The sequence below is a fragment of the Mobula hypostoma genome, chromosome 13 (genome assembly GCF_963921235.1).
Source record: "Mobula hypostoma chromosome 13, sMobHyp1.1, whole genome shotgun sequence".
In the NCBI taxonomy this organism is placed as follows: domain Eukaryota; kingdom Metazoa; phylum Chordata; class Chondrichthyes; order Myliobatiformes; family Myliobatidae; genus Mobula; species Mobula hypostoma.
In genome coordinates this window covers 21,875,345-21,891,315 of record NC_086109.1, presented here as the reverse complement: position 1 = coordinate 21,891,315, position 15,971 = coordinate 21,875,345, and the positions used below count along the sequence as shown (strand labels likewise).

Sequence of the window (15,971 nt, the reverse complement as noted above, 5' to 3'; positions counted from 1 at the left end):
TCTCCGGGTCATTGAGGCTCGCAAGCCTCCAAACCATGACAAGCTGGAGTACTCTTGGAGGACTGCATAATACTTCGATAAGAAATGTACTTTGAATCTTTGAAACTACAAAAGAACCAATAATATTATGAATGCATGGACCAGATGCCACTGTGGCTGTCAAGAAAAGCCATGCACTGGTTTTGTATTTCCTGCACACATATTTGTTATGAACGGAGTTTATTCTTGAAATAAAAAAAACATGTTCCTCTGTCAGTTTCTGGACTACTTTGGACTTTGATGTTGCATCCAATAAAATTGATCAAAAATTATACTGCTGGGTCAAAGTCTCAACAATCCCTCACGTCAGTAGTTCCAAGTATCAGTGATGAGATTCTTCTAACATGATTTCAGGTCCTTGTTAAGCCATTACAGAGAACATAAGAGTTTATAAGGTGATTATGTTCAGTCATTCAGGATGACTTAATGATTTAACAAAGTTGATAGACCTCTTACATCAGCTGATTGGTGTAGGAACTCAGAACAACAGAGAATAAAATTGGCGCTGGCATATTCAGTAGGATTTCAGGAAGCATTTACATTAAAGGCAGTGGAAATTTGAAACGCTCTTCAATGAAACCAGAGGGACAGTGGTAGTAAACTAAAAAACAGTCAAACCTGGGATTGATGCATCTTTGTTGTACAGGGATATTATGTAGTGTGGGCTATACAAAGATGCCCTAGGGGTTAGAAGTAAGTATAGTTGCTATTACTAAGAAGAAGATGCTTATGAAACTGGAAGGTCTGAAGGTAGTTAAGTCACCTAGACCAGATGGACTGCACCCTTGTGTTCTGAAAGAGGTAGCTCTGGAGGTATTAGCAGTGATCTTTTAAGAACTGTGTTGAAGAGAAATTACTTTAGCCAGAGGGTGATGAATCTGTGGAATTCATTGACACATATGACTGTGGAGGCCAAGTCACCAAGTATACTTAATGTGGAGGTTGATAGGTCGGCGATTAGTAAGGGTGTCCGAGGTTCCAGGGAGGAAGCGGAAGAATGGTGCCAAAAGAGAGAACTCAGTTGGACAAATGATCCATTTCTGCTCTTATGTTCTATGTTTTTATGGTCAAATGATGTACCTGTGACCTGGGCAAAAGATATGTATACAAGGCAAAGAACAAAATATCACTCCTGGTAGTAAGTCAAATAAAACTCATGCTACCTGGGGTAAAGTGACTCATTCTTATGGTAACAGTGGTATGGACCATGCTAAATTCCGAAGCAACCGACCTGCAAAAGTTATCAGCCACAGTATTCAGGTGATACTGTACCATCAATAATTTAAGGCAAAAATGAACATAAATTGAAAATGAATAGTCAAGTAAACCACAGGTCTCAGACTCCTTAATTTTTCTCTTTGCATATTGGGTGTTTGAAGGTCTTTTTTCATAGTCATAGTCATACTTTATTGATCCCAGGGGAAATTGGTTTTCGTTACAGTTGCACCATAAATAATTAAATAGTAATAAAACCATAAATAATTAAATAGTAATATGTAAATTATGCCAGGAAATAAGTCCAGGACCAGCCTATTGGCTCAGGGTGTCTGACCCTCCAAGGGAGGAGTTGTAAAGTTTGATGGCCACAGGCAGGAATGACTTCTTATGACGCTCTGTGTTGCATCTCGGTGGAATGAGTCTCTGGGTGAATGTACTCCTGTGCCCAACCAGTACATTATGTAGTGGATGGGAGACATTGTCCAAAATGGCATGCAACTTGGACAGCATCCAACTTTCAGACACCACCGTCAAAGAGTCCAGTTCCATCCCCACAACATCACTGGCCTTACAAATGAGTTTGTTGGTTCTGTTGGTGTCTGCTACCCTCAGCCTGCTGCCCCAGCACACAACAGCAAACATGATAGCACTGGCCACCACAGACTCGTAGAACATCCTCAGCATCGTCTGACAGATGTTAAAGGACCTCAGTCTCCTCAGGAAATAGAGACGGCTCTGACCCTTCTTGTAGACAGCCTCAGTGTTCTTTGACCAGTCCAGTTTATTGTCAATTCGTATCCCCAGGTATTTGTAATCCTCCACCATGTCCACACTGACCCTTTGGATGGAAACAGGGGTCACCAGTGCCTTAGCTCTCCTCAGGTCTACCACCAGCTCCTTAGTCTTTTTCACATTAAGCTGCAGATAATTCTGCTCACACCATGTGACAAAGTTTCCTACTGTAGCCCTGTACTCAGCCTCATCTCCCTTGCTGATGCATCCAACTGTGGCAGAGTCATCAGAAAACTTCTGAAGATGACAAGACTCTGTGCAGTAGTTGAAGTCCGAGGTGTAAATGGTGAAGAGAAAGGGAGACAAGACAGTCCCCTGTGGAGCCCCAGTGCTGCTGATCACTCTGTCGGACACACAGTGTTGCAAGCACACGTACTGTGGTCTGCCAGTCAGGTAATCAAGAATCCATGACACCAGGAAAGCATCCACCTGCATCGCTGTCAGCTTCTCCCCCAGCAGAGCAGGGCGGATGGTGTTGAATGCACTGGAGAAGTCAAAAAACATGACCCTCACAGGGCTCACTGGCTTGTCCAGGTGAGCGTAGACACGGTTCAGCAGGTAGACGATGGCATCCTCAACTCCTAGTCAGACTTCCTCCTAGTAAACTGGAGGGGATCTAAGTGCGGCCTAACCATAGGCTGGAGCAGCTCCAGAACAAGTCTCTCCAGGGTCTTCATGATGTGGGAGGTCAATGCCACCGGTCTGTAGTCATTGAGGCTGCTGGGGCGCGGCATCTTCGGCACAGGGACGAGGCAGGAGATCTTCCACAGCACAGGAACCCTCCGGAGCCTCAGGCTCAGGTTGAAGACATGGTGAAGTACTCCACATAGCTGAGGGGTACAGGCTTTGAGCACCCTGGTACTGACACCATCCGGTCCTGCAGCCTTGCTTGGGTTGAGACGTTTCAGCTGTCTTCTCACCTGTTCAGCTGTGAAGCCCACCATGGTGGTTTCGTGTGGGGAAGGGGTATAGTCATGAGAGCAGGGTGGGGGACTGTGAGAAGGGGTAGGAGGGGAGAGTGGAATATGTGTTGGTTGGGGGCCGACAACAGATGACTCATGTGGGGGTTGGGCAGTGGCCACAATGTCAAATCTGTTAAAGAACAGGTTAAGTTCATTGGCCCTGTCCACACTGCCTTCAGCTCCTCTGTTGCTAGTTTGCCGGAACCCAGTGATGGTCCTCATCCCACTCCAGACCTCTCTCATGTTGCTCTGCTGGAGTTTCCACTCAAGCTTCCTCCTATACCCGTCTTTAGCCTCCCTGATTCTGTCTTTCAGGTCCCTCTGTATTGCCCTCAGCTGCTCCTTATTTCCATCTCTAAACGCCCTCTTTTTAGCGTTTAGGATGTCCTTAATGTCCTTTGTTACCCATGTCTTGTTATTTGAATAACAAAAGACAGTTCTTGTCGGAACATTGCAGTCCACACTGCAATGGTCACTTATTGGTCACTTTGGGTTTCTTTGTTTCATGTCTGTCTGTTAGGAGACAAGTCTCAAGATTGTAAAATGTATACATACTTTGATGTATAAATGTACTTTGAACTTGGGTCTTAAATGGTCTGATGCAAAGAGAGGGGTTGTTGCAAAATGCAGAGATGCCTTAACAGCTTCAAATTCCAAGAAGTACAATTGTGGTAATGCTAGATATGTGGATAAGTGATAAATGAGCAGATGGGCTGTGGAAAGGATAAGACAAGTAGGGCAGAAGGCTTCTGTGGAGCACAAGCCAGCTGGTTTTAGACAGAGACTTAGTGGCTTCCCTCTGTGCTGTGTTCTGCTGCTTCTATGAGTCATACTTTGATGTAATACTTGAACTTGAATGTAGGCAGTTATATTCCTGAGGTGCACAAACAAGGCTGTCAGCTAACTCCATGAACTGGTATTATTTGGACTAGTTCCTTAGTGCAAGCTAAATGCAGAATAGTCTCTTCCTTAAAAGTTAATGGGAAAAGGGCCTTTGAATGTTTTTATGGCAGTTACTTAAGTTTTTATAAACAATGGGTAGTTCCCATGGCAGGCGAGAATGTGGATTGGATATTACAAATGCTATCCTCTTGCATGGTGGGCCAGGATTGAGGAGTCAGTGATTCTTGGCCCTAATTTGTATTTTCATCCTCAATGATCCCAGTGCTTGCCAATGTAAGGGAGGCTGGCAGCAGAAACACTGGTGTAGTCAGGGAGTTTAGCAGACTGAATACAGGGCTCCTATATAACTTGCGCCACACTTTACGGCACTAGCGACATGGGTTCGATTCCAGCTGTTGCCTGTAATGAGCTTGTACGTTCTCCGCGTAAGCTTCCTCTGGGTGTTCCTACAGTCCAAGGAGATACTGGTTAGTAGGCTAATTGATCATTGTAAATTGTCCTGTGATTAGGCGAGGGTTAAATGGGGGGTTGCTAGGTGGCATGGCTCGAAGGGCTGGATGTGCCCACTCCACATTTTATCTCGATTAGAAAATAAAAAGTACTGCCCACCTGGACGAGCCAGCGAGCATTGTGAGGGTCATGTTTTTTGACTTCTCCAGTGCATTCAACACCATCCGCCCTGCTCTGCTGGGGGAGAAGCTGACAGCGATGCAGGTGAATGCTTCCCTGGTGTCATGGATTCTTGATTACCTGACTGGCAGACCACAGTACGTGTGCTTGCAACACTGTGTGTCCGACAGAGTGATCAGCAGCACTGGGGCTCCACAGGGGACAGTCTTGTCTCCCTTTCTCTTCACCATTTACACCTCAGACTTCAACTACTGCACAGAGTCTTGTCATCTTCAGAAGTTTTCTGATGACTCTGCCACAGTTGGATGCATCAGCAAGGGAGATGAGGCTGAGTACAGGGCTACGGTAGGAAACTTTGTCACATGGTGTGAGCAGAATTATCTGCAGCTTAATGTGAAAAAGACTAAGGAGCTGGTGGTAGACCTGAGGAGAGCTAAGGCACTGGTGACCCCTGTTTCCTTCCAGGGGGTCAGTGTGGACATGGTGGAGGATTACAAATACGTGGGGTTACGAATTGACAATAAACTGGACTGGTCAAAGAACACTGAGGCTGTCTACAAGAAGGGTCAGAGCCGTCTCTATTTCCTGAGGAGACTGAGGTCCTTTAACATCTGCTGGACGATGCTGAGAATGTTCTACGAGTCTGTGGTGGCCAGTGCTATCATGTTTGCTGTTGTGTGCTGGGACAGAATCAACAAACTCATTTGTGAGGCCAGTGATGTTGTGGGGATGGAACTGGACTCTCTGATGGTGTTTTTTGAAAAGAGGATGCTGTCCAAGTGGCATGCCGTTTTGGACAATGTCTCCCATCCACTACATAATGTACTGGGTGGGCACAGGAGTACATTCACCCAGAGACTCATTCCACCGAGATGCAACACAGAGCGTCATAGGAAGTCATTCCTGCCTGTGGCCATCAAACTTTACAACTCCTCCCTTGGAGGGTCAGACACCCTGAGCCAATAGGCTGGTCCTGGACTTATTTCCTGGCATAATTTACATATTACTATTTAATTATTTATGGTTTTATACTATTTAACTATTTATGGTGCAACTGTAACGAAAACCAATTTCCCCTGGGATCAATAAAGTATGACTATGACTATGACTATGACTCTGCCGGTGAAAATAGGGTTAAGTTTTCCGCTCCCTCTTTCACAATAAACGACCCGCTGTTTTCACAGGGGTGGGGTCTAGCTACTATAATCTTCAAAGCACTTTCAGCTGCTTAACCACTTTGTACAGATCTGTGAACAAATGATTTGGTAATTGTTGAGTAAGTGTGTGGGTGTGGGAGCATTTCTTTTCCTTGTAATAGATATATGTTAGTTATGAAATTTGTTGCGAGAGAACACTACACGTACATTGCTGTGCCCCTTCTTCATATGATCCATATTATTCTATTTCGATTTCATTAGCATGACACCAATTTTCCTTTTGCACACATACCCTGAACAAAATGTCTGAGAGGATTTCACATTCCGTATATAGTGAGGCCTTAAACTGGCAAGGCGGGCTGAATATCTCACTCCTGCTTGTACTTCTTACATCCTTTACCATGTATATGTGCAATATTCTACCAAAGGCCTTCTGCTAGTAAGCTAGTGTTTACCCACTTGACCTGCAGCTGCCCAGGAGAGAGGTGTCAAAGTTGTGGCGCTCTACTGGAGTGCCAGAGGCAATATGGTGTGGCGTCCATGCTGGCACAGGTGCTGCCCTCGCGTGTTTGCTCAGCAAAAGACAAGGTGTATTGTGTTTGACTGCAGACTGCTGGAACATTCATGGACTCGGGAGCTTGGATTATATATATTTTTCTGTGTGACTGTATTTTATTGTTGTCATACAGTATATAGTACGTACTGCAGCTGGCTGGTGGTATACTAGCCTCAGCACCGGATTTCGAGGTGATTGGTCCCAGGATTGAACCCGGCCGGCTCTTTGGCTCCTTGCACACTTTTCATCCATGCTGGTTGAGCATCGAGCTGGCAACTCTCAGCCCCGGATCGACACTGTTTTGTTTGGTTGTATTCATGGGTATTTGTGAATAGTTGAATGACAATTAAACTTGAACTTGATTGTAGGCAGTTATATTCCTAAGGTGTGCAAACAAGGCTGTCAGAGTTCTTCTTGCTGGGGGACAGTAGGGATTTGATCAGAAGAAAAGACAAGACCCAAGGTTGGTATGACATCAGAGACTACAGATGCTGGAATATGGATTAAAGAAAAACAGTTGGAGGTACTCAGCAGGTCAAGCAGCGTTTGTGGAGGCAAAGAAATGGCTGACATTTTTGGTCTGGTCCTGATGCCATGTCTCAACCTGAAGTGTCCACCATTTCATTGTCTCCACAGATGCTGCTAAACACACTAAGCTCCTCCAGTAGTTTGTTGTTGCAGTTGATATGACAAATTGGCATTGACCTTGGATGGAACCTTGTAAGCCATATTAAGATGGTGAAATAGGTCACTAATTTCTGATTGCTTCTTTCTCTCCTTTCTCTTCTGGATGAGGGGTTTGACGCTTTTCCTCGTGGATTCCAACAAGCAACTGGAAGTATGTTGATCTAAACCAGTCCAGTCATGAGGAGCCAACTACCGCTCAGCCAGGAAGCCATCATCTTCCGAAACTTTATCTGACACAGAGTCATGGAATGATACAGCATGGGAATATGCCATTTGGCCCAACTCATCCATGCCTACCATGTTACCTACCTGTTAGACCCATTTGCCTGTAATGAACCCACATCCCTCTAAAACTTTCCTATCCATGTACCTTTCCACATGTCCCTTAAATGATATAATTGTATCCACCTCTACCACCTCCTCTGACAACTCATGCCATATACGCACCGCCCTTTGTGTGGAAAAAATTGCCCCTCAGATACCCTTTCTCCATCTCATCTTAAATCTGTGCCCTCTAGTCTGAAACTCCTCTGCTCTGAGAGAAAGACTCACCAATCACCTCATGATTTCATATACTTCTATTAGGACACCCCTTAGCCTCTTACACTTTAGGAAAAACACCCTGGAGAATCCAGTTTCTCCTTATAGCTCATGTCGTCTAGATCTAGTAACATCCTTAAGAATTGTTTCTGCACCCTTTTCAGCTTAATGACATCCTTTCTATGACTAGGTAGTCAGAACTGCACATAATACTCAAAGTGTGGTTTCACCAACATCTTGTACAATTGTAACATGTATCAAAGCCGTGACTGATGAAGGCATACGTGCCAATGCTTATTGCACTAGTCTGTCTGACTGTGTCTTCACTTTCATAAAACCATGTATTTGTATCCTAACTCTTGTGTGCTGTCATTTATAGCTTCTCAGGTCAAGTCTGCAGGTTCTGGAAGACAGTGGCCTTTGTAATCTTCAAATCAGCAAGTAGAATTTACTGATCTGAAATAGATCTGGCAGCAAGACTGTTACAGAACCATCCTCATCCTTAAAGATACTTTGCATATTGTTCATATAGATAATTTCATCATAATCTGTATTGATAGGATGGTATGCAAACCAAGTTTTTTTTTGTTTGCATTTAAAACTTGCAAAGGTGCATGGAGGTACTGAAAGGTAAAGTGGTAACTGAATGCAGAATGAAGTATTACAGCAACAATGAAAGTGCAGTGCAGGTGGGCAATAAGGTGTAAGGTGCTAACGGAGAAAATTATGAGGCCAGGTGCCAATCTCCTTGTACTAGGGGACTGATCATTCTGGAAGTTAGAGAAGTCGATGCTCTTGCCCAGGTTGAAGGCTACCGAATTGGAATATGAATTGCTCCTTGAACCTGAGAGTTGGATATCCAGCATCTGCAGAACCCTTTGTGTTAACGAATTTATCTAGAAATTTAATCACATGACCAATTGAATACTTCCCTAGTACAATAAGATGGATTATTGACCTCACAGTCTACCTTGTAGTATTCTTAATGTCTACATTTTCTCTGTACTGTACCACTTACCCTTCATTCTGGTGTTGTTTTCCCTTGTACTGCCTCAATATACCATTGTAATGAATTCATCATTGTGGACGGTAAGCAAGACATGTTTTTCATTGTACCTCGGTACACGTGACAACAGTAACCACTTTTTCCAATTTACTATCTCCTACACAAAAGAATAGATTGTTTTGTGAAGAAGGCTGTGGAGGGGTTAAAAAAAGTACCATCCATGATTGAATGGTGGAGCAGACTCAATGGGCCTATTTCTGCTCCTATGTCATGTCAAATAGTAGAAATCAAAGTAAATTCATTATCAAAGTATATATATGTCACCATATACTACCCTGAGATACATTATCTTGCAGGCACTCACATCAGATACAAAGAAACACAATGGAATCAATGAAAAAATACACGCAAAGATGGACAACCAATTTGCAAAAGAAATCTGACACCTGTTTCCATAAAAGGCTGTGAAAAATCCAAACTGCGAGATCAGAGAAGATGGGGCAGAGAATAGTTAAGTGAAATTGTGATACAGATCAACAAATGTGAGCTAATGAGTGGCAGACAGAGTGGAGAGCCAAATATGATTCTTAATCTCTGCACATGTTATGATCTTTTGTAGCTCGAGGCTTGCCACTGAGCAAGGTGGTTGTGAATCAGCAGTGAAGTGAACTGCAGGAACCACGAACAAAGTATCCAGTGGGGAGGAATGCACCACGCGGGTTTCTATTACGTGAACAGGAGAAAGTCTGCCGAGGCAGGAAATCCAAAGCAACACCCACAAAGTGCTGGAGGAACTCAGCATGCCAGGCTATGGAAATGAAAATAAACAGTCGACGTTTCAGGCCGAGACTCTCCTTCAGGACTGGGAAGGAGGGTGCCAGAATAAAGAGGTGGTGGAGGGAAAGTGGCGAGCTGGAAGGTGATAGGTGAAGCCAGGAGGATGGGAAACGTCAAGGGATAGAGACAAAAGAATCTGACAGGAGATGAGAGTGGATCATTGGAAAAAATAGGCAGGTGAGAAGAGGTAAAAGTTCAGAGTTGGGTGGCGATGGAGGGGATTTGATAATCAGAAGGAGAAATTGATATTCATGCTATCAGATTGGAAGCTACATGCCAGACTTCCTGGGGAACCCATCATTATCATCATCATCAGGTGCCGTGCCCAGTTTGAGCTTTGACTGCCATGGCCCACACACTCCTGTTTCAGGTCAAGTGGATCAATTCATTGGTATTCATTTCCAGTTCTCTGGCTGCTGTCTCCATCATCATTTGTCTTTGTCTTCCTCTTGCTTTCTTCCCTTCAATCTTTCCCATAATTACCGTGCATTCTAACTCCTCTTTCCTAATCACATGTCCAATGAAGTTACGTTGTCTTTTCATGATCTCACACATTATTTCTCTTTTTGTGTTTGCTCTGTTCATGACATCCTTGTTAGATATTCATTTCGTCCATGATATTCTTTGCATACTCCTCAAAAACCACATCTCTGCTGCTACAATTCGTTTCCTCATGTTATTAGATATTGTCCAACATTCTGAACCATATAACATAACTGGATAAACGTAACCTTTCAGTACTCTGAGGCGGGTTGTCATGCCTAGTTTAGTATTGGTCAGTATGCTCTTCATTCTCGTAAAGGTGTCTTTTGCCATCCCTATTCTTCTTTTAATGTAGCAAAAGTTCTGTACTTGTTTTATGTCTTCCCCATTTATTCTCAGCCTGCATATGGGATTCTTCCTCTTTTTGGATATCACCATACATTCTGTCTTTTTACAATTGATAGGTAGACCCATTTTTGCACTTTCTTCAACAATTATATCAATTAAGTTTTGTAGTTCTTCCTCCGTACTTGCAATTAACAGTGTCATCTGCATATCTGAAATTATTGATGTTTTCACCGCCAACTTTGATTCCTAAGGTGTCTCTTATTTTTTGTAATATTGTTTCACTGTATACATTAAACAAATCAGGGGAGAAAACACACCCTTGTCTAACACCTCTCTTGATTTTCGTAAACTGACTCACTTCTCCATCTATTCTTACAGCGGCAGTTTGTTCCCAGTACAGATTTCTGATTAGGCGGAGGTCTTTCGAATCTAGATCTAGAGTTTTCTGTAATATTTCAAATAACTTATTGTGCTTCACTTTATCAAATGCTTTTGTGTAGTCGATAAAACAAACAAATGAATCTTTTTGCACTTGAATAACTCGTTCTGATAGTATCCTTAACATCAATACGGGGAAACCATAGTTAAACTGAAATTCTTGAACAGCCCGGAGGCGATTTCGCCTCATCCACTGAATTCCTAGTATGATGCTTTATCACCGCCCCCCCCCTCACCCAGGCGATTCCGCCCTCAAACAGGGGTCAAGGAAGCAAAAATAAAACCAAGAGGGACACGGCGGGTCGACCAGCATCGGATGAGGCAGGGTCTCCGCACAAAGCGCTCCCCTAACTCAGCTCGCAAACAGGAGAAAGTCTGCAGATGCTGGAAATCCAAACAACACACATAAAACGCTGGAGGAACTCAGCAGGTCAGGCGGCATCGATGAAAACGAGGACTGTTTATGCTATTCCGCGAGGTCCTCCGGTAGCCTTCCTTCTCGGGTATCTACATATACGTATTTTGCTCCAGGTTCCAATATCTGTCACTTCCTATGTCCAGCGAGGAAAGGGTTTGGTTTTGGATGATGTGTGAAGTGTGTAAGCGTCAGGAGTACTCGTCAAATCTCGAAGGCTAGACTTCCTGCTTAGGCTGCAATGCACTTTACAATTAGCCTGCTTGCGAGCAAAGGGGGAGGAGTGAAGTTAGCGCGATTCATACTTCGCGTCTGGAGTGGAAAGCTGAGGCCGCGCTCTGTCTAACAGCAGCTCAGCGAAAGGTCTGTAGTTCCAGCCTGCGCTTCGCTTTTTATGTAATGGGCTTAAGCTAAATAATGTATTTTCACTATCTTGATGAAGGGTCTCGGCCCAGAACGTCGACTCTTTTTCCCTTTCGAGAGAAGAGGTGCTTTCTGATCTGCTGAATTCCTTCAGCATTTTGTATGTGTTACTCTTACACTTCTTGTGTGCATTAATAAAAAAAACCTGGTAAATCTCAATTCTCCATCTATAGTTGGAAAACTTGTTGTTTTTGGCGTGGACCATCACGTAGAGCGGTTTTCTGTCTACTTAGTGGTTGTCAGCGTGCAGTCAGTCCCGTGCGCTTTGTTTGAGGGAACGGTAGTGGCTCTCAGCGTCCCGTCTGCGGTTTTGCCGGGGTAACCATCCTCCCCTGTGGGCTACCCACCTGCACGCGTTTCCTTCAGTCCCCACTGTTACAGCAAAACGCCTCGCTTACCATCGAGTTGCTTTTTATTCTGACTTTCTGAACGAACAGTCATATTGAAGGTTTCCTGTTTCGGTGCCTCATCCGGCCACGTGTAAAATTGGGTACTCGGACTGGGAGTTATTGCTGCGAGCACATTTTCTGCTCGACACTACAGTAGGTCGCATAGGAAGTAAACGCGGAGAGTTGACGCCACTTCATGAAGGTAGCTGAGCAGAAATTGAAGCTCCTAGGGGGTTTGTCAGGGAAAGGGGGAGACTTGAACGGGGTTTGGGTGTTTGGTGGGTGATCTGGGGAAATTAATGGTAGCTTGACTGTGCTGAGGAGAGGTTGTCATTGCTCGAGATGACATTTGGGATATTGGGGAGAGTAGGGGGAGGCAGGTTCAGGATTACTGAAGAGAGCAAGCGACGGGCTAAAGGTACTAGGGGAAGTTCCTGGGGAGAATTGGAGATTGGTCAGAGGCCACTGAGATCTTCAGTGATCGTCAGGGATACTGGGGAGAGTTCAGGTGAGTTGATAGTTGCTCAGAGATAGTCGCGGTGAGTATTGCTGGTTAGTTAGCTGGAGATCTTAGAGATGGTGGTTCTTCGAGGGTCTTGAGGTGATTTGCTGAGCAGTTGGAACCTCTGGAAAAATTGGGTGTTGGGGAGAATTGGGATTTGGTCAGACGCCCCGAGAGGGTTTCTGGTTTATTACGCGTACCGGCAAGCATTGGTGGCTTCAGAGATCTTGAACGCTGGGTGGATGTCCTGGGGAAGGTAAGTGATTGAAGAGAGGTGCTGGGGTGAGTTTGTGCACGGTTAGGGTAGGAGGGAGAATTGAAATTATGGATACAGGTGAGAGTTCATCTGAAAACTGGTAAGAGATGTTGTTGATTAGATTTACTGTAAAGAAATAACACTTAGGTGTACCAGGCAGAGTTCACGTTGATTGGATGTATTATAAAAAGTTTGTTCTTGAGTGGAGAGAACTGCTGGTTGTTTAGATGACTGGAGAACATTGCTGCTTGATTGGAAGATGTGGGAGTGTTGGTGGTCAGCTGGAGGATCCAGAGAGAGTTAGTTGGTGATTGGTTGAAGGACCTGGAGAGAGTTGATTGAAAGACCTAGGGAGAGTTGGTGTTGTTTAGAGGTCATGTGGAGAGTTAGTTGCATAATTAAGGGCCCTGGAGACAGTTGGGGATTGGTTGGGTGCCCTGGGCAGGGTTGATGGTCGGTAGGAAGTCCAGGATAGAGGTTGGTGTTGGCAACAGGTCCAGGGGAGATTTGGTGGCTGACTGGGGAATGGGGATGGGTTGATGGACAGTCAGAGGCCCTGGCTAGAGTTACCGGTTGGTGAGAGGACCTGGGAGAGTTGCATGAGTCCAGTGAGAAGAGTCCAGTTCATGAGATGTCTTGGGCTAAATTCATGGTTAGAAAGAGACCCAGGGAAAGTTGGTATTTGGTAAACAGCACAAGGGGAAGGTAAAATTATGGATATTGGAGACAGTTGGTGTTGGATTAGGTTGAGGAGAATTGTTTATAAGGAGATGTGCTGGTTCATTGATGGGTTGAATTGATGAATTGATGGTTATTCTGGGGAGGATGTAATTAGCTGGAGGTTTTGAGGATGATTGCTGGTTGTTGAAGTTCTAGGCATCTGGTGGAGGATATTTGGAGATTGGTTATAGATGACAGGCTGAGAGTGGATGCTGATTGGCTGGTAGGCTGGCATTGGAAGAGAGTAGGTGATCATTTAGGGGCATTTATGGTAAAGTTATTGTGTGGACAGGCTGTAGGGACAGCTGGTAACTTGGGAGGATTTGGTACTTGGCAGTGAATATTGGGGAAATTTTGATTATGCAAGGAAATTCAGTGGAGAGTTATTGATTGGTCAAAGGCTGGATCTGCAAACAGTTTTTATTTATTATGACACAACTGGGAGCTATTAATATTACTAAAATGCTTTTGTTATTCGTACAATGAAGGATTTACTTTGCACATGGTTGGAAGTTTAGGAATGTCATTTTCAAGTGTTCTGATGCAGTGTGTGGGATTTAGGATCTACTTTGGAACTTGTAAGGAGGTGATATGTGTCTCAGTAAACAAGTGCTGAATGTGTTTTGTGGGCTTCCCTGTCCTCTCCATACAGTGAATTGTTGACATGGAAAGTCCAATAATACTATTGAGGCACTCATTTTGTTTCTCGAAATGGAGACACATGACACTGCATCGGCTAGAACCTGAAGCACACATGAAACTCTGAAGGAACTCTGCAGGTTAGGCAACTTCAAAGGATGAAATGTCAACTGTCTGTTTCCACTCATAGATGCTGCCTGACCTGCTGAATTTCTCCAGTGTTTTGTATGTTACACACTTTCTCAAGCTTGCTTATTCCCTGTTTCCATTCACTCACACTGGAGTCTGCTTTGGTTGACAGGGTGCTGGATTTTCACGGTCATTTATGTGAAATCTTCCTGGTTCCGCCCCAAGTTTCCTGTACTGAGATGGATGCTCCCAACCAAAGCATGCCCAGGGCAGAGCAGTTAATCACCTGCTCCTCCATCGGGATTCTTGGCATTGCCTTGGGTACTTAGTCAGGTAACCTCCACTGTTGATGGCCACGCTCCTTCATAAAGTGCCCTCTTTGCCGAGGGAATGAAGGAAGCAAGGGAAATGGAAAGGAAAAGGAGGCATGCCTGAGGAAATTTGCCTCCTGTGAATAATAGTGGCTGATGGACAATGCGGAGGATTGACATATGGGGAAGGGGCAATTGGGGTCAGAATGAGGGTTATGGTGAGGAGTACAGTAGGATTTACATTGTTGGTTAGGACTGGTAGGACAGGGCAGCATGGTAGCATAGCTGTTACTGTTATGGCGCCAGTGACCCAGAACTGATTCTCACCACGGTCTGTAAGCAAGTTGGACATTCTCCCCATGACTATGTGAGTTTCCTCCGGGTGCTGTGGTTGCCTTCTACATTCTAAGGACTTGCGGGTTTTAGCTTAATTGGACACATGGGCTCATTGGGCTGGAAGGGCTCGATACTCTGCAGTATCTTTAAATAAGTACAAGTGCATTGTTTTGTATTGATGAGGGATATTGGAAAAGTTTCGGAAATCAACCACAACCGTGTTAAGAGACTATGCTGGTGGACTGGGTTAGAGTTTTACTTCTTACAAATATGGGTGTAAACCTCTTGCCCATTGAGGTATATTTCAAGCAAAATTCAGACTGAAGTTGGTTCACTTGGATCTCGCTCTCTCCCAGTGCAGGAGTGGAGTGGGAGTAGTAGTGGTCAGCATAAGGTTTTGCAACGTGTGTGGGCTCAGTTCCATTGCTGTCTGTAAGGAGTTTATACTTTCTCCCTGTGATCGTGTGGGTTTCCTCCAGGTGCTCCGATTTCCTCCCACATTCTAAAGGTGCACTGGTCAGTAGGTTTATTGGCTGTTATAAATTGTGTTGTGGTTAGGCTAGGGTTAAAAAGGTGGGTTGCTGAGAGGTGCAGCTCATTGGGCAGCAGGACCTGTTCCGCACTGTGCCTCTAAATAAATAAATGGTATTTGCACACCTTTCCTTAAGGCAAAAAGGCCACTCAGTTATCCTGCACATGGACCAGGAACCGTGTAATCAACTACAACTACTTCATGTACGAGGGTTAGAAGTACTTTCTATAGCGCAGCACACACAGAATGCTGGAGGAACTCAGCAAGTCGGGCAGCGTCTATACAGTCGATATTTCAGGCCGAGACCTTTCATCAGGACTTAACTGTTCGTGATGAAGGGTCTCGGCCCAAAATGCTGATTGTTAGTTCCTCTCCTTAGATGTTGCCTGGTTTACCGAGTTCTTCCAGCATTTTATATGTGTTGTTCAAGATTTCCAGCTTCTGCAGAACGCCTTGTTTTCTATAGTGCAGTGTTAATGAAGCCTTTCCAAAGTCAACAAAATGCCCTTCGACTTACGTTTTTTTCTCTCCAGGTGAGTGTTACTGATTCCTCTGACATACCTTACATATCACGTGTTTAAAAGGTCACATACTTAGTTGCTTAAATTCTCAATTGCAAAGAATTAAATTTTGATTTACTGAAGGGTTCTCAAGTTCAAAGTGTTCAAATGACACCAAAGAAATCGCTTGGTATAAATGTTTTCTTTTACAAGTATGAAGTGC

General features: G+C 44.3%; 1 protein-coding gene across 6 annotated transcripts in view; it reads left to right on the top strand.

Moving 5' to 3' along the window:
* Positions 1–15,971, top strand: part of LOC134355480 (monocarboxylate transporter 1-like) — a 75,237-nt gene that overhangs the window by 1,679 nt on the left and 57,587 nt on the right. Inside the window, exon 1 of one of the 6 annotated variants that reach the window (XM_063065417.1) lies at positions 10,870–11,026. The exons of 1 other annotated variant lie outside the window; for it this stretch is intronic. The gene's annotated coding sequence lies outside the window, so the exon portion shown is untranslated. Of the gene's footprint in view, positions 1–10,869; positions 11,027–11,080; positions 11,100–11,183; positions 11,375–11,881; positions 12,026–12,145; positions 15,782–15,971 lie in introns of those variants that run through there. 4 more of the 6 variants (XM_063065420.1, XM_063065416.1, XM_063065419.1 and 1 more) reach the window with 4 other exon arrangements.